General features: G+C 46.3%; 1 long non-coding RNA gene across 1 annotated transcript; it reads left to right on the forward strand.

The window, feature by feature from the left end:
• The first annotated feature begins 602 nt into the window (after positions 1–602).
• LOC310664749 lies at positions 603–3438 on the forward strand. Its single transcript, XR_014505044.1, has 3 exons — positions 603–1602; positions 2527–2694; positions 2774–3438. It is a non-coding gene; the product is annotated as an uncharacterized lncRNA (long non-coding RNA).
• The last annotated feature ends 14809 nt before the right edge of the window (positions 3439–18247 follow it).

Raw genomic sequence — 18247 nt, forward strand, 5'->3', positions numbered from 1 at the left:
GCCGTCCAACTCTTTCAACTGAATAGTCTGAATCAATCTGATCAGATCTGACCTGAGAGATTGTGTCCAGTTCTAGGCACCAATGTTTATGAATGATATCGACAAGCTAGAACATGTGCAGAGGAGGAGGGTGACCAAGATGATCTGGAAAGCAAGCCCTATGAGAAACGTTTGAGAGAGAGTTGGGTATATTTAGCTTGGAGAAGACTGAAGGGTAATATGGTAGCCATCTTCAAGCATCTAAAGAGCTGTCATAGAATCACAGAATTGCCAAGCTGGAAGGAACCAAAAGGACCATCCAGTACAACCTCTGCAATGCAGGAATAGCAGCTAAAGAATCCCGGACAGTTGGCTATCCAATCTGTTTGAAAACCTCCAAAGGAGAGTCCACCGCCTTCCAATGTACTTCATTACTTATATATTTATTAAATTTCTATACCACCCTTTATCCAAGGATCTCAGGATGGTTTACAAAAACACAAAAAAGCAGGGTAACAAACAAAAACAATAACCTTCCCCCCCGCCACACACACACAGTTTAAAAGACCATAGTTGTTTAATTTAGTCAAAGGTAGTCCATTCTACTATTGAACAATTCTTACCGTCAGAAAGTTCCCAGAGTGGTTTAACAGTCAATCCTGCTTCATGGGGAACTCTACAAATTGTAGCCTTGTGAGGGGAATATGAGTCTCCTAACAACTTTCAGCACCCTTAACAAACTACAGTTCCCAGAATTCTTTGCAGAAACCATGACTGGTGTGTTGCAAAGTCCCTCATGTGTTTAGAAGTGGAGAGAAGTCAGGACCTGCAGCCATACACCCTCCCCTGACACCTACACATTTGGTGCATGCAAGAAGGGGTCCTACACAGCAGCAGTCAAAAGTTTGGACCTCTGCTTAGGGGAAAGACCACAGTGGAGACAATACTGAACAAGAGGGATCAATGGGAGACAAAGGGGTAGACGGTCTGCTTTGCATTCAGAAGGTCCCAGGTTCAATCCCTGGCATCTCCAAGTAACGTCACCTCCCTGAACCCTGGAGAGTTGCTGCCAGTCAGTGTGGGCAATATTGAACTAGATGAACCAATGGTCAGTTCAAGGCAGCGCCCTATGTGCCTATCGATGGAACAAATAAATAAGCTCACCAGTTGGTTTTGCCCTGTCCAGCCAACAGATTGTTTGCACATTATCCCACCCTACCTCCAAAAGTGCAAATCTTAAAATAAGTACAAGGTCTCATTGCTTGAGCGCCCACAGCAGCAAACAGCTTTTGTCACTGGTGATTTGTCAAGTAAAGGTGAAGCGCACATAATGCTAATGGCTGTCAGAAGGATTCTAATTAACTCACCGGGTAACCTTGGGCAAAACACACACTTTCTCAGTCTACCCTAACTACCTGGCTTGGCCTTAGCTACCGGTCTGTTCCAGAACCGCAGACCTCTTGGTCCCCACCTTGCTTGTTCCATCACCTGCCTTGTGTAGCAGACATCATAATGGTTAAGGACAATAAGAAAGTCTGAGGCATAGCAGACTGACCTAGGTCAGGAGTCGCCAGCAGGCTGCCTGTGGGCAACCACCCTTCCCTCTTAAAGTGCCTGCAAAAGGTATCAGTAAATATCCAGATCCACAATGCATGAAACAGGGGGAAATGCCCCCACCGTTCTGTCTTTTTCAGATGTAGCAGTCATCGTGCGCTATGCCACACACCCTGCAGCTTCCATTTTATGGCTGGCGCTCACATTTTCCAAAACTACCAAATGCGTACCTGATAGCTTAAAAAGTTGGCAGCTACTAAGTCAACTACTCGGGAGCAGTCTGAGACGTTTCGGCACCTGAGGCAAAGTGCTCCATGATGTATGGGACAAACTCTGTAAGGGCTTCTCAATGAGTCTTCCCCACTGGGCAGGGGGGAGGGGCAGGAGAGATCTTTTCCATACTGCCCCTTCTGCAGTCCCACTTAGAATATGTACAAATCACACATATACACCGATTAAGCAGCCAGTTAATGAGGTGGGGGAACTGGAGGCAGCAGTTTTCAGCTCCAGTCGTACAACAGTTTTTGCTCACAGTACATCCCAATTTTAAAGTCTACACTGTTGACCCCCTCTCTGCCAGTTACCTCGTACTTCCCGCATGGTGCTGCGATTGCATTCTTTTTATATTGCACGCATGATATGAAATACGGCTGCTCCCCACCCCCACCCACATGAAGCACTATCCAGATCACCTTAGCAGAGCTGGGAAAGGGGGGAGGGTTGCTGAGTTTTTGAACCGTACATTAATTCACACTGCAGGTGCCCATCAACGCCACCAAACAGACGATTTCCCTCCTCCTGGCCCTTACAAATCTTTAAATACATCAACAGGGGGAGAAAGCTCTCCGCTCTCCCCATGCAATGCCATAAACTCAGCGTGCAGTCATCAAAACTCATTAAAGAGTCACCTTTGGAGAAAGGTGGGGGGGAGGAGGGGGGAGCGATACCTATTAACAGCAAGAGCAATGTTCTGCTTGTGGTTTTTGTTCACAGATAACCATCCAGCCCTCGGGTCCTTATTCGGGTCAATTTCATGGTCAACCCAATGAAGGCCTTCTATTATCTTCACAGCATGGTGCCCCATCAAGTTGACAACATCTAGAAAGATTTCCCATGCTGAAGGAGGAGTTGAGCTGAATTAAAGGCAGCGGCAGTGTGTGTGTGTGTGTGTGAGAGAGAGAGAGAGAGAGAGAGAGAGAAAGAGAGAGAGAGAGAGAGAGAGAGAGAGAGAGAGAGAGAGAGAGATGGATGCATGCCCAGGGCCTGTACTGTGGTGCAGTGGTTAGGACGTGGGAGACCAGGGTGCAAATTCCTGTTCAGCCATGAAACTCACAAAGTGGCTTAGGGCCAATCACTGTCCCTCGCAAGGTTGTTGTGAGGATAAACTGGGGAGGGGAAAGAACCACACATACCACGTTGGGCTCCTTGGAAGAAAGATGTAATATAAAATGTAACAAATACACTCCAGAGCCTGACATTTGGGAAGGGACCAAAGACTGGGAAAGGATCTGAAGCTCCACAAAAGCCTCTATGCCGATTTTGCTGTGCACCCAAGAAAAACGGAGGTAGCAGGATATGATTTGAGGGTTGTGTACCTTACCTCTTGATGCTAAAGGGAAACAACCAAAGTGAAACAGTCCTGCTTGAGGACCCCCAACACTGTGGCGCCAACACTACCCTTTTTTTACCTTATCTCCCATCTAAACACCTGTTTCATCCATGATGGAACTCAAAACAACATGTGCAGGAGTCCTATGTAATCTCCCATCCAAGAACTGACCAGATTCAAATCTGCTCAGCTTTGGTAGACTTGTCGTGTCATGTGCCTTCAAACCATGGAGCCCAGAGCTTCCTGCTGAAACAAGGCGAGCAGGTGCTCTCAAATATTGGAATTCAAAATATTTTGAATTCAAATATGGAATTCCAAAATATGGAATTCAATATTTTCGCCAATTCTGCTTTTTATTTTGCTTTGTCATCTAGTTTCTTGTCCTTTTCCTATAAAGCTAAATTGAAAATGCTTATATTCGCAAAAGATTAGCAGTGAAGCAGCTGGCACATTTGCACAGCTAAGCAGAGTTTGGTATGGTTTCAAACTGGATGGGGGACCACGTCTTGAGAATTCCTGCATTGCAGAGGGTTGGACTAGATGATGCACAGGGTCCCTTCCAACTATGATTCCAAGATGGTCAAGTGAACTCATCTGGGCTTTCACTAGTGAAAGAGTGGTGCTTTTCTCTCTCTTTTTGCAATACTTGAACTTTTTTGGGGGTTGTCAGGGAACTGCCATCAGTGTCCAAGGGAGAGAGCAAGCTCCGAAGGGATCCCAGAGAGCGTCCCGGGAGTGGGAGAGGCAGCCCATCTTCTGGGGGAGAGAATCAGCGTAGCTCCAGTGGAGAAGGGGGGGGGAGATGGGGGAATCGGCGAGGCGATCCCATGACTCCTTGCCGGGGACCAGCAGAGAGAGAAGGGGTCCTCCGCTGCCCACGCCCTCCTTGTGCAGAAGGCTTCCGCACAGGGAGAGTAGGCGGAGACTGGGCGTCAAAGAACTGGAAGAAGTTTAAGAAAAGCCCACTGACGGATTCTGCCAGCGATTGAGACGGTCACGGGCGAGTGGCTGCCCGGACAGGAAAGGTTCACTCAGGCAACCCAGCCAGACGTTGGGACAAGCGTACGCACAAGCAACCCCTAGAACCATTACAGGGGTGTAGCTGGTTATACACATGGATGAACAGCAAGGAAATGGCCCTATCAAAAATGGCAGTACTGTGTATTTAAGCCCTCTCTGTCCTGTGTTTCAGAGGGAGCCAATGAAATGGATCAGTGGTCCAGAAGGACATGATGTCAAGATAAGGCTGGCCTACTAGATCAGGGGTGGGAAACCTGTGGCCAAGTTGACTAGGGGCTGTTGGGAGTTGGAGTCCAACAGCATCAGGAAGATTAGAGGCTGCCAACTCCTGTATTATACATTACAGTAGGCAGTGGAGGCTTGTCTGTTAGGGCAAATAGGACACTGTCCCTGCAACTTCAGTCTGCCCTCAGCCAACCTTCTTCCTTACAACGAGTCAAGGAGGTGGCTCTGCCCGAGATTGGTTTATATAGCCACCTACTGTTGGTCTCTCTGCCTTTCGCCCTATAAGTCCTAAGGAGGACCAGCCACCACTGATAGCAGTGGAGCTGGATTCATTTCATGCAACATCTAATTTTCCCCTCAACTCAACCTATCTCAGGGGCGTTGTCGGGATCAAATGGGATCATGTTCCTGGTGTATGGTGTCATGAGTGCCTTGCACCAAGGGCAGGCTAAAAATAATACTCTCAGGCCCAAGCTGTCCCCCTTTCCACAGTCCCCACTCCCTGCCAGTGCCCTCAACCTAAGAAAGTGTTTGCTTTCTTGGAGGGCAGCAGTATTTGCAAGAGGAATGCCTATGCCTCGAATCTTTGCATGCAAGAAAATATAATACCAGAAATAAATCTGCCAGATGTTCTCTCCCATTTATTTTTATTCTTGCCACATGGGGAGACATTAAAGTTGTCATAAATAAAAGTTACAAGCAATTGTGGAGGAGATGGGAAGAGGTTTGTCAAATTCATTAGCACTTTTAGAGGGGTCTCCCCCTCCTCCCCAAATTCAAACAATAGGATGTTGACACAATATTTTTTACTACCCTGAGTATGAAATGCAAACTTTAGTATGAAATGTTCAGTGGTTCGTGAGCACATATGAAGGTCCTCTTGGATCAAAGGAGAAGTCTAGGCAGCATTTGCATGGGTTTATTCGGTTTCCCTCTTATATTCCATATTATTCTACTAATGGAATACAGTGCATGTTTAGTGCTCAATTCTGTGTTATTACATTACAGGGGGGGGAACCAGTTTGCATCCCCCTTAATCCAAGAAATTGTGGGAGTAAAGTGATTAAATCTGAGGAGGTATAACAGCATACAGTTCTTTACTGTCATGGGGAAACAGAAGCAGGCATGTGAGAAAAGGGTGGAGGGCGTAGGGAAGTTGTCCAATGATTGCTGTTGTTGTGCCACACCACACCCACCCGTGTGAATGAAATTTAGCACAACATACCAGTATATTAGTCAAAAAGCCACCGTTATTTATACAACAGGTACTGCAGTGTGAAAGGGACATTATAAAGCTAGCACTTCTGTTCCATTTTATAATCAGGAAAGCTGAGGCAATATTTCCCACATGTGAATTCACCATAAAATGAAACCGTGGGGTGCAGGTTCCCTACCTGTGCTCTTGAGCACAAATTGTTCTCTTGCCCTCTACTGATTGATTACCCCACCTACGGGATACAGTTACGTAACGCCAATTAATGCTGATCGGATTTAAAAAGCAATAGCCTCTTACACACCTTGGAAAGCTGACTACTTAACATTTATCTGGCCATAAATTGGGAGGGGGAGGCTGTATTGTCAACTGTTTCAATCCACTCAACCAGTCAGCGACATTTCAGATAACACAAGGTTGACTCGTGTGCCAGATAATGATATTGCTGTTCAGCAATGTTAAGGAAGAGCTATAAACTACTCCGCAGCCAATATCTACTGGGCAAAGTCAGGGAACTGGTCCTTGGCAGAAGCTGAAGACAGTCGGAGAGAGAAGACCTTGCAGGGTGGAGCCGGCATGGTGTGGGAGGGTGTTTGTTTGGAGCTGTCCTATTCAGACCTATCATATGCCTGGTAGCCGCTGGCAGCATTTCCTTGGCCCCAGTTGGGGCCCTTACCAATGCCTGCCCTGGACAGTCTAAGGACCACATTATCTCATGGACAACCTTGCAAGGGCCACATGCTAGAGGAATGTGTGGCCAGAGACAAAAATGAACGGAGTAATTGATGAGACCTTTAGACAAGGAGTGGGAGAACCTCATGCCCTTTCTCTCTGACCCACATAACTCTCCCCAGCCATATAACTCTCTCCAGCCATACCCCTCACTGGTGCTCCTCATTTCCCTCAACAGTTTCCAATTGGCCAGAACATGTGTCCTTAGACTCTGATATTGCCTCTTACTTGTCTGCATCAGCCTTTTCCAATCTCAGGCCCCCAGCTGCTGTTAGACTACGGTACAACTCCCATCATCCCTAACCACTGGGCCTGCTGGCTAGTGATGATGGAAGTTGTCGTCCAACAACAGCTGGGGACCCAAGGCTGGATGAGATGGAGGATAGAGAAGGGTGTGCGAGTGTGCATGTAGAAACTAGTAGATTGTAATATTTACATTCATTGCTCCTCCCACTTTTGCCTCTGGCCCTGCCCACCACTGGCATGTGGCCATCAAAAGATCGCCAGAAGAGAATGCAGCACTCTGACCAAAAAAAGGTTCCCCACACCTGCTGGATTCAATAGGCTACATTCCAGTCACACAAAAGTCAGATTTCTACATCCACACATACCCATCTCAGAAGCCTTTATTCAGGCAAGCAAGAGGCATTGTCATGGTTAACAGTACAAGGAAGGGGCAGAGCAAGACCAGTGAGGAATGTGGCCTGGAGAAAGTCCCAAGGGCCAGATAGGCCCAGAGGGTTGCATTTCACTCCTGAGCCTGAGGAACAAGCACTAGGCCCCTGAGTCTGGGAGCTGCCATCTCATGGTGCTTCAGAATGAGGCTTCATCAGAGGCACTGTGAGAAATTGCAGCTGTGGTTCCCTGCTGCTCCTGCCACCGCCAGATAAACCTGCTTAGGGGACCACTCCTGTTAGGCCAATTTGATGCAGGCAGCATCAGGCTTGGAGCTGATCCTGTGGGACGTATATAGGGCCAGTGCAAGCGGAGAATTCTTGCATGCTGCTTACAATCTTCTTGGATGTTCCATGCAAACTGAGAGCAGTGGTAATATCGAGGTGCTGACTCCTTTGCCAGTCTTGGGAGAGGGCAGCATGTGCCCAGCCATATAATTGTGGAGTTGAAAGGGACCACAAAGATCATCCAGGCTCCCTGCAATGCAGGAATCTTGCCCACAGCCCTCCCTGCGGGCACTCAAACCACCCAGTGGCGTAGTGTGGGGGGTGCAGGGGGGGCCGGCCGCACCGGGCGCAACATCTGGGGGTTAGGATTAGGGGGCGCAAATCCACGGGTTAGGGGGCGCAAATCCACGGGTTAGGGGGCGCAAATTACTTGCCTTGCCCCGGGTGCTGACAACCCACGCTACGCCACTGAAACCACCCACCTTCTGGTTAAGAGCAAAACGCACTAATGCATTGTGCCACAGAGCCTCACGGTATAAGGGAGGTGGCCCTCGGTGTAGCCAGTGAGTTGTGCAGGAGCCAGACAGGTGGGTGGATACCTACAACCACCTTTGTTAGAAGCCAATGGCATTGCTGTCTGACGTCAGCAGCAGGATCTGACACTTGTAACAAATCAGGCACATTTCTAAGGCCACAAAGGCAACACTCAAGACTGGAATCTTAGAGACCAGCTGGTTGGGGGTCCATCATACAAAATCCACGATGATGACCAGGTCAGCCTGTAAGACGGCATTCAGTAAAAGGCAGCTAATAGAAATGTTTAGAAGAAAGACATTGTTGACCTGAGGCTGAAGTGAGTAACAGGACCTGCTGACCTGGTGGGGTGGAGACACTTACCAAACCTCCCAGCAGCTGAGTCACTACTACTTACCAGCAGGGAGAGGGGCAAGGTTGCAGGGAGAACAACATTAGGGGGTGGGGACAAGGCAGGAGTATTGGATTGGGTCTGTTGGTGTCTTTACATACCAATGAAAATAGAGGTGTCCCATCCCATAATGATAATTTTACTATTTATACTCCGCATATCTTATTGGATTGCCCCAGCCACTCTGGGCAACTTCCAACATATATAAAATAATAAATTATTATTATTATTATTATTATTATTATTATTATTATTATTATTATTATTATTAATTTATACCCCGCCCATCCGGCTGGGCCTCCCCAGCCACTCTAGGCGGCTTCCAACCAAATATTAAAAATTAGTAATGCATCAAACATTAAAAGCTTCCCTAAACAGGGCTGCCTTCAGATGTCTTCTAAAAGTCTGGTAGTTGTTCTTCTCTTTGACATCTGGTGGGAGGTCGTTCCACAGGGTGGGTGCTACTACTGAGAATGCTCTCTGCCTGGATCCCTGTAACTTGGCTTCTCGCAGTGAGGGAACCGCCAGAAGGCCCTCAGTGCTGGACCTCAGTGTCTGGGTAGAACGATGGGGTGGAGACGCTCCTACAGATATATTGGACCGAGGCCGTATAGGGCTATAAATAAAACATTAAACAAAAAACCTTTCCTATACAGTATTGCCTTCAGATGCCTCAGGGGTTGGCTAACTCCATAACCTTCAACATTTCTCCAATGAAAATAGAGACATCCTAAGGAAAAGCGGGACATTCCAGGATCATATCAGAAACCGGGACGGCTTCTCTAAATCAGGGACGTCCCTAGAAAATAAGGAAACTTGGAGGGTGTCTGTTTACACCATGCTTGTCTCTTCCCCACCACTGCCATAAACTGCAGAAATTCACCTGCCAGGAGGTCAGGAAAGCATCCCCACCCCACCCCCCAGCCCCACTGGTGGGTAACTTGAACTCCCCTTTCCCTGGTAGAATGCTTACTTCTGGCACAGAGGAGGTTTCATTTTGCCTGGGGCTGTTTGCATCCCTGGGATTGTGGAGTGCTCTTTGAATATCCTGGTACCACTCCCACCACTATAATCCCGACCAGAAACATCAAGCACGGAGCAGACATCAGACAGGCATTATTAGCCTAGAGATGAAGGTACATGCTAGCAACTTCAATTTTTAAGCAATATCATTAAAGCCAGAGCAGTGAATAAAACATGACGCAGTAATGATGATCATTGTGCGTGTCAACTCTGCAGAGGAGGTAATAATTGCTGGGGGTGGGAAGCTAGACCCGCTTCCCCCCCTCCCTGATTTCTTAGGCTCATTAAGAAATGAGCTAATGCTACAAAGGGAATTTCCTCCAATGGGTGTGCTTTGTTTTCAGTTAAGAGTCCTCCCCGTACAGGAATTTCACAGCACGGACTAGTTAACAGGGCCAATTCAATGCAGTGCCAATGCCTTCATGTATTGCTTTCAATGGAGTTTGGTAAAGATTATCATTATTATTAAATTTGTACTCAGCCCTTCATCTGTAGATCTCAGAGTGGTTGCAACCATGTACGGAATGAAATAGTCTGATAAGACTGCTGGCTGGAAGGATAAAATAAACTTAAAGTTTATTACTTGTGGCCAACAATAGCTCTGTTGGTAGAGCATGAGACTCAATCTCAGGGTTGTGGGTTCGAGTCGCACTTTGGGCAAAAGATTCCTGCATTGCAGAGGGTTGTACTAGGTGATCCTTGTGGTCACTTCCAACTCTACAATTCAATGATTCTATGAAGTCATTTTGTGCATAGGTTTTACAAATGGCCAAGAGGAAAGTTAACACTAGCATATGCCAGCTCATACCAGTGTGATACCAAACTTGGAGAAGATGCAGGAAAGAAGTAAAATATGAAAGTAAGTGCCAACCAGCTGTTGCTAAAAGGGAAGGAGTCAGTGAAGAGGAATAATAACAATGTTGTTGTTGTTGTTGTTGTTAATACCCCGCCCATCTGACTGGGCTTCCCCAGCCACTCTAGGCGGCTTCCAACCAAATATTAAAAATTAGTAATGCATCAAACATTAAAAGCTTCCCTAAACAGGGCTGCCTTCAGATGTCTTCTAAAAGTTTGGTAGTTGTTGTTCTCTTTGACAGCTGGTGGGAGGGTGTTCCACAGGGCAGGTCCCACTACTGAGAAGGCCTTCTGCCTGATTCCCTGTAACTTGGCTTCTCTCAGTGAGGGAACCACCAGAAGGCCCTCAGTGCTGGGGGACCTCATTGTCCAGGTAGAACAATGGGGGTGGAGAAGCTCCTTCAGATATACTTCCTGTCTATCACCCCCCCCCCCAACACACACTGGTTCAGGTAACTTTTTGCAAGCATCATTGCTTTACTCCTGACAGCTTTAAGTGCCCAAGGAAACTCTCAGAACAATTTACAGGGACAGCAGGGTACAAATTATATAGTAAAAAAAAAAACCATTAAAATAAAACATCTTTAAAATTTGTTCATCCACAAAAATTACTCGGTAACAAAGTAACCACACACACCCCACCCAGGAATGATCTCCAATAATCAGGTATGTGGAAGTTCAGACCCAGGGGAAAGTTGTATTCCCACGGGGGAGTTATATACCAACAACTTATGGAGGGCACTGTATTGGCTACTTCTAGCCTAGAGGTTTATCATCCAAGGTGACTGAAGAAGATGATGATTTTGGATTTGATATCCCGCCTTTCACTCCCTTTAAGGAGTCTCAAAGCAGCTAACATTCTCCTTTCCCTTCCTCCCCCACAACAAACACTCTGTGAGGTGAGTGGGGCTGAGAGACTTCAAAGAAGTGTGACTAGCCCAGCAGCTGCATGTGGAGGAGCGGAGACGCGAACCCGGTTCCCCAGATTACGAGACTACCGCTCTTAACCACTACGCCACACTGGCACACTGGTAAACATATATAATTAAAGGCCAAGGTCTACCCTGCCCCAAAATTTCATGACTCACAAAACACATCCCCCAAATTAAAGTGTAGGTGAGAGGAGACATTATTGCAACCCGGACTTCCAATAATATTCATCCCTGCGCATGAGCCCCTAATAGCTAAAACAGAAAAGGCTATTGAACATTTCTCTATTTCTTCCACTTATTCAGTTCCTCCATTTATTAACAACACACGCCCTCTAGCCTACACACTCCAGAGATACTGGTTCTTATGAGCAGTCAAAGTGGAGGGGGGCATATTTGAAACAATGCAATCTGGGGGTGATCGGGTCACATCCTGAGCATGTAACCTTGGGAAAGAAAAAGATTCCTCCAATTTGCCAGACTCACATAAACGGTAATTTAAACCTAGTATTTATCGCCAACTTCACCTAAAATCTCCAAAGGCGTGATTTATTGAACATTAGCACGAGCTCGGATTCAATAAATTTCACTTTTTACATCATTAGCATTAAAAGAAAAAGAGGCCATTTGTGCAAGCCAGTCAGAAATCTTCACCGAAGAGGGACTTTATAGTCCAAAATCAGCTAAAGTGTACTCAGAATTACATTATCTGCATCTTAATGATTAGAAGTTTCATCCTGGTAGTAAATTAATAAAGATAATAATAAAAGGCTCTGACAATAGTTATATAAAAGTGAACAGGAGGGAGAGGGTCAAGAGCAGGGAAGACTGGAATAGCAAACACTCATCCGTATCAGGTTGGGACAATTCAAGCTTCTGTGCTCCAGCACAACACCCAACAACTGGGATTCAGGATAAAAGTGAGAAACTCGCTCCCATAGGAAGCAGTGAGGACCACCAATTCGAATGGCTTTAAAAGAGCATTGGTTAAATTAATGGAGGATATGGCTTTCAATGGCTACTAACCTTTGGGGTTATTCCGTTTCCAAGGTTGGAGGGAGTCAGGCTTTTGAATACCAGTTGGTGCAGGAGGAGGAATACATTGTGCTTGGGTTCTGCTTGAGGGCATCTGGCTGGCTGCTGTGAGAACAGGATACTGGACTACATGGGCCATTGGCCTGATCCAGCAAGCTCTTCTTATGCTCAAGTGAGTGCATCCAGCTGTCATAACTCCAGAGGCTCCGATTACCCATTGCAGAAACTATAAACCTGAATGAAGTGCCCACCAATAAGAGGAGTGCTGTAGATGCAACACAGCACAAACAAACCAAGGTCAAATGTAAACATAGAAGCAGTCTAGGTCCAAACATGATCCAGAGGCAAAGGCTGGCAAGAGTCCATGGTCAAAATCAAAGGGCTACGTACCAAGAAGCCAGGGATTTGTTTTAGTTCCAAAAAGCAGAAGGTTCTAGAGGGAGGCCTTATATACTCTGGCCTCCTAAACAACACCCTGATCACAGCTGCTGGCAATTAAGGAGTATCAGGGATTGCCTTTTCACCTGGATCTGAAGTTTTTGGTGGCAGCACACCTGAAAAGTGTCTTCCTCCAGGGCTTCTTCATTAAGTACCAACCCAAAGATCAAGGGTATCTCAGCATTCTATTTGGGGGGCCACGCCTACTCCTTAAGATTTTTTTACTTGTGGGATGTCCAGTTCATCCTCTGAGGACTCTGTCTGGTACCAGGTTGGGGCTAGGTATTGCCTGCACTGACTGGCAGCAGCCACCCAAGATTTAAGGCTAATGTCACTCCCAGCCTTTCCTGGAGTTGTTGCAGATTGAACCTAGGCCCCTTTGGCGAGGACACCAGTGGGCTATGGCCCTTCTTCAAACGCTTAGAGCCCAGCACAAAATCTGTGTCTTCAGCTAAAGCAAGGGTTGGGAAGCTTTATTGCCTGAGGGGTACAATCCCCTCTGGGCAACCTTCCACAGGTCACAGGCAGATCCAGAAGCAAAAGTGAGCAGAACAATTAAAGTTGATTTTGCCTTTGTACATACAGCGGACTAGTTTCTATGCACAATCATGCACGGCCCTCTCTATGTCATGGTCTGGTTCACGGGCGATCGCAGTCCCGGCTGGGGAAGTCAGGACTGGGGGCAAGATGGTGGGGTGGGAGCAGGAACAGAAGTCCAGAAGCCAGGAGTCAGGAAGCCAAGAGTCCAAGGGTCAGAGATCCGGGAGTCAAGGGTCCAAGGGTCAGGAAGCAAGGAGTCACAAAGTCGAGGATCAAGAAGCAAGGAGTCCAAGAGCCAAACTCAGCAAGACAGGGAACGTGTTGCTGTGGCAAAGAGCCAAAGGGAAATGCTGACCTTATATCCCTTCCCAGCTCTTGCCACCAGGTGCTGAGTTACCAATCAGCCTCACCTGTGCGGCCGCACCTTGCCTCTTCAGAACAAACTTAGGAAGGCTCCAGTCCTGCAAAGTCCTACTGGTCACAGGGCCTGGCTCCTGCACGCACTCCTGACACTCTATCCTACATCCAGGGAAGAAAGAGGACCAGCTGTTGTTCAAGAATGCATCCCAGCCAAGCAGGAACACCTGAGGTATAAAACAAGGCCAAAGAAGGGTGAGAGTTCCAAGGGCCAGAAAAGGAGGCCTTGAGGGCCACATTTAGCCTTCAGGCCTGAGGTTTCCCTCCCCCAACCTAAAGTATAAAACTTTAGCTTATGGGGGGATTAACCTTGCCTTTTCCTTCTCTAGGAACCAGCACACACACACACACACACACACAAAAACACGTGCAGAGGACTGGCAAAGAGGTTGTCTGTTGGCTATCACATACCCCTCAACCATCCAAATTTAAGCAGGACATTCTGGAATTACAGAAGACATCCCGGCTTCTGATTAGATGTCCCATTCTTTTGTTCCATCGCTCTGGCATGAGTCACCTGGCTCACGCTGGAGCGTCAGACCAATATAAGAGCAAGTCACCTGGCTCCCACAAGAGCTTGGGACCAAAATATGAGCCTCCCAGTTTTGATCAGCAGGATGTTAGAGGGTATGCTATCATTTTGCTAGTCAGACATGCTTATACCCATTTACTTTCGCAGCAGGGCTCTCCTTATGTTCTTTTGAGGTTGAGTATTGGGGAGAGTTGGTGTCATGAGACCTGTGGAAATGTCACGAAGGGTATGGATTCTGAGGAGGAGGGTAAGATAGGCATAGATGTAGAATCATAAAATCAGAAGGAATTAAGTCCAACCCTTTACAGTGCAGGAATATGCAGCTATCCCTTACAGAGATCGAATCTGCAACCTTAATGTTATCAGCACCACACTCTAAACAACTTGGAACTAGATTGCCTGGGGGAGGGCCCAAGCAGGATCAGGGAGGTAAATGGAGACCTCAAGAAATGTTGGAGCTGTAAAGTGTGAGTATAATTATCTGAAAACAAAACACCAGTGGAAGGGATGAAGTCACAAGCTTGGCAGAGCAAAGAGTATACTATATAATAAAAAATAAAAAATATCCAGTAGCACCTTAGAGACCAACTAAGTTTGTTCTTGGTATGAGCATGCACACAAAAGCTCATACCAAGAACAAACTCAGGTGGTCTCTAAGGTGCTACTGGAACACACACACACACACACACACACACATATATATATATATTTCTACTGCGTCAGATCAACACAGCTATCTACCTGAGCGAAGAGTATACTGTTTGTAATGTAATGTTTGAAATATTGTGTCATAAAATAAAATAATAAAAATTATATATATTTAAAAAATGTCAGAGCTGGTGGAGGGGGCCAATGATTGAGAGTGTCAAAAGCTGGTTCCTGGGGAAAGTTCAAGCATAGAATCATAGAATCATAGAATCATAGAGTTGGAAGAGACCACAAGGGTCATCGAGTCCAACCCCCTGCCAAGCAGGAAACACCATCAGAGCACTCCTGACATATGGTTGTCAAGCCTCTGCTTAAAGACCTCCAAAGAAGGAGACTCCACCACACTCCTTGGCAGCAAATTCCACTGTCGAACAGCTCTTACTGTCAGGAAGTTCTTCCTAATGTTTAGGTGGAATCTTCTTTCTTGTAGTTTGGATCCATTGCTCCGTGTCCGCTTCTCTGGAGCAGCAGAAAACAACCTTTCTCCCTCCTCTATGTGACATCCTTTTATATATTTGAACATGGCTATCATATCACCCCTTAACCTCCTCTTCTCCAGGCTAAACATGCCCAGCTCCCTTAGCCGATCCTCATAAGGCATTGTTTCCAGGCCTTTGACCATTTTGGTTGCCCTCCTCTGTACACGTTCTAGTTTGTCAGTGTCCTTCTTGAACTGTGGTGCCCAGAATTGGACACAGTACTCCAGGTGAGGTCTGACCAGAGCAGAATACAGTGGCACTATAACTTCCCTTGATCTAGATGCTATACTCCTATTGATGCAGCCCAGAATTGCATTGGCTTTTTTAGCTGCCGCGTCACACTGTTGGCTCATGTTAAGTTTGTGGTCAACCAAGACTCCTAGATCCTTTTCACATGTACTGCTCTCAAGCCAGGTGTCACCCATCTTGTATTTGTGCCTCTCATTTTTTTTGCCCAAGTGCAATACTTTACATTTCTCCCTGTTAAAATTCATCTTGTTTGTTTTGGCCCAGTTCTCTAATCTGTCAAGGTCGTTTTGAAGTGTGATCCTGTCTTCTGGGGTGTTAGCCACCCCTCCCAGTTTGGTGTCATCTGCAAATTTGATCAGGATGCCCTTGAGTCCATCATCCAAGTCGTTGATAAAGATGTTGAATAAGACCGGGCCCAAGACAGAACCCTGTGGCACCCCACTAGTCACTCTTCTCCAGGATGAAGTGGAACCATTGATGAGCACCCTTTGGGTCCGGTCAGTCAGCCAGTTACAAATCCACTGAGTGGTAGCATAGTCAAGACCGCATTTTACCAGCTTCTTTACAAGAATATCATGGGGCACCTTGTCAAATGCCTTGCTGAAATCAAGGTAGACTACATCCACTGCGTTCCCTTCATCTACCAGGCTTGTAATTCTGTCAAAAAATGAGATCAGGTTAGTCTGACATGACTTATTTTTCAGAAATCCATGCTGACTATTGGTGATCACAGCATTCCTTTCTAGGTGCTCACAGATTGTTTGCTTAATGATCTGCTCCAGAATCTTCCCTGGTATTGATGTTAGACTGACTGGGCGGTAATTATTTGGGTCCTCTCTTTTCCCCTTTTTGAAAATAGGGACAACATTTGCCCTCCTCCAGTCTGCCGGGACTTCGCCTGTTCTCCAGGAATTCTCAAAGATGATTGCCAGTGGTTCTGAGATCACATCTGCCAGTTCTTTTAATACTCTTGGATGCAGTTCATCTGGCCCTGGAGACTTGAATACATCTAAACTAGCCAAGTATTCTTGTACTATCTCCTTAGTTATTCTGGGCTGTGTTTCCTCTGCTGAATCATTTCCTCCAAATTCTTCAGGTCGGGCATTGTTTTCTTTATCGGAGAAGACTGAGGCAAAGAAGGCATTGAGGAGTTCAGCCCTTTCTGTGTCCCCTGTTTGCATTTCACCATCTTCTCCTCTGAGTGACCCCACTGTTTCTTTGTTCTTCCTTTTGCTACGAACATACCCATAGAAGCCTTTTTTGTTGCTTTTAACCTCTCTAGCAAGCCTGAGTTCATTCTGTGCTTTAGCTTTTCTGACTTTGTGTCTACACGTGCTGGCTATTTGTTTGAATTCCTCTTTGGTGGTTTCCCCCCTTTTCCATTTTTTGTACACATCCTTTTTTAATCTTAACTCAGTTAAAAGTTCTTTAGATAGCCACCCTGGCTTTTTTAGGCACCTTCCATGTTTCCGTCTCATTGGTATTGCCTGAAGTTGTGCTTTTACTATCTCCCTCTTAACAAACTCCCAGCCATCATGAACTCCCTTTCCTTTTAGTATTACTGTCCATGGGATCTCACCCAGCACTTCCCTAAGTTTTATGAAGTCGGCTTTCTTAAAGTCAAGAAATTGAGTCCTAGTATGCTTGGCTGCTCCTTTCCGTTGTATAGTAAACTTCAGAAGAGCATGATCACTTGCGCCTAATGATCCTTCCACTTCTACCCCATTAACCAGGTCATCGACATTGGTTAGGACCAGATCTAAAATGGCTGTTCCTCTTGTTGCTTCTCCCACTTTCTGGACAATGAAGTTGTCTGCAAGGCCAGTGAGGAATCTGTTTGACCTTATGCTCTTGGCTGAGTTTGACATCCAACAAATATCTGGGTAATTGAAGTCCCCCATTACTACTATCTCCCTTCCTTTTGCATGCTTGGCCATCTGTTCCAGGAAGGCATCATCTATGTCCTCCGTTTGGCTTGGGGATCTATAGTAAACTCCCACAATGAGGTCACTATTATTCTTCTCTCCCTTAATTTTGACCCAAATGCTCTCACTTTGGCTTTGAGGTTCTAAATCTTGGATCTCTTCACAGGTATACACATCCCTGACATATAACGCCACTCCTCCTCCTTTCTTGTCTGGTCTGTTTCTCTGAAATAGATTGTATCCCTCCATTTTTACATTCCAATCGTGGGACTTATCCCACCAGGTTTCAGTGATGCCTATTATGTCATATTTAGTTTGCTGTACCAAGAGCTCAAGCTCATCTTGTTTATTTCCCATGCTTTGTGCATTAGTGTACAGACATTGAAGTCCATTAGTCATTCCCCCGTGTCTCTTATTTAAGGATTTTTTCCTCCCACCACTAGGTCTGCTTGCTGTTTGCTCCATTTGGTCTATGACATTTGGATGATCATCTTCATCAATTAATAGACTCCTACCTTCAGGAGCACTGTCTCCCTCCCCCGCATTAGTCAGTTTAAAGCCCTCCTGATGAGGTTTCTTAGTTTTTTGGCAAAAACATTCCTCCCAACCGTTGTGAGGTGCAGCCCATCGCTTGCCAGAAGTCCATCCTCAAGAAACTGCAGTCCGTGATCTAAGAATCCAAACCGTTCCTGTTTACACCATTTGCGAAGCCAGCTGTTTACTTCCACTATTTTCCTCTCTCTCCCTGGGCCACGTCGTTCAACTGGGAGGACAGATGAGATGACGATTTGTGCATTTAATTGCTTCAATTTCCTGCCCAGAGCCTCGTAGTCTCTTTTGATCTTCTGGAGGCTATTGCTTGCAGTGTCATTGGTTCCCACATGAAGCAGGGCATCCCACTTCTGTGGTATCAGACATTTCTAGGGCACCTCCTAAAGGGTTCATCCTATCACTCCTC

This window comes from Podarcis tiliguerta (assembly GCF_965153285.1).
Source record: "Podarcis tiliguerta genome assembly, chromosome: 14".
Lineage (NCBI taxonomy): Eukaryota > Metazoa > Chordata > Lepidosauria > Squamata > Lacertidae > Podarcis > Podarcis tiliguerta.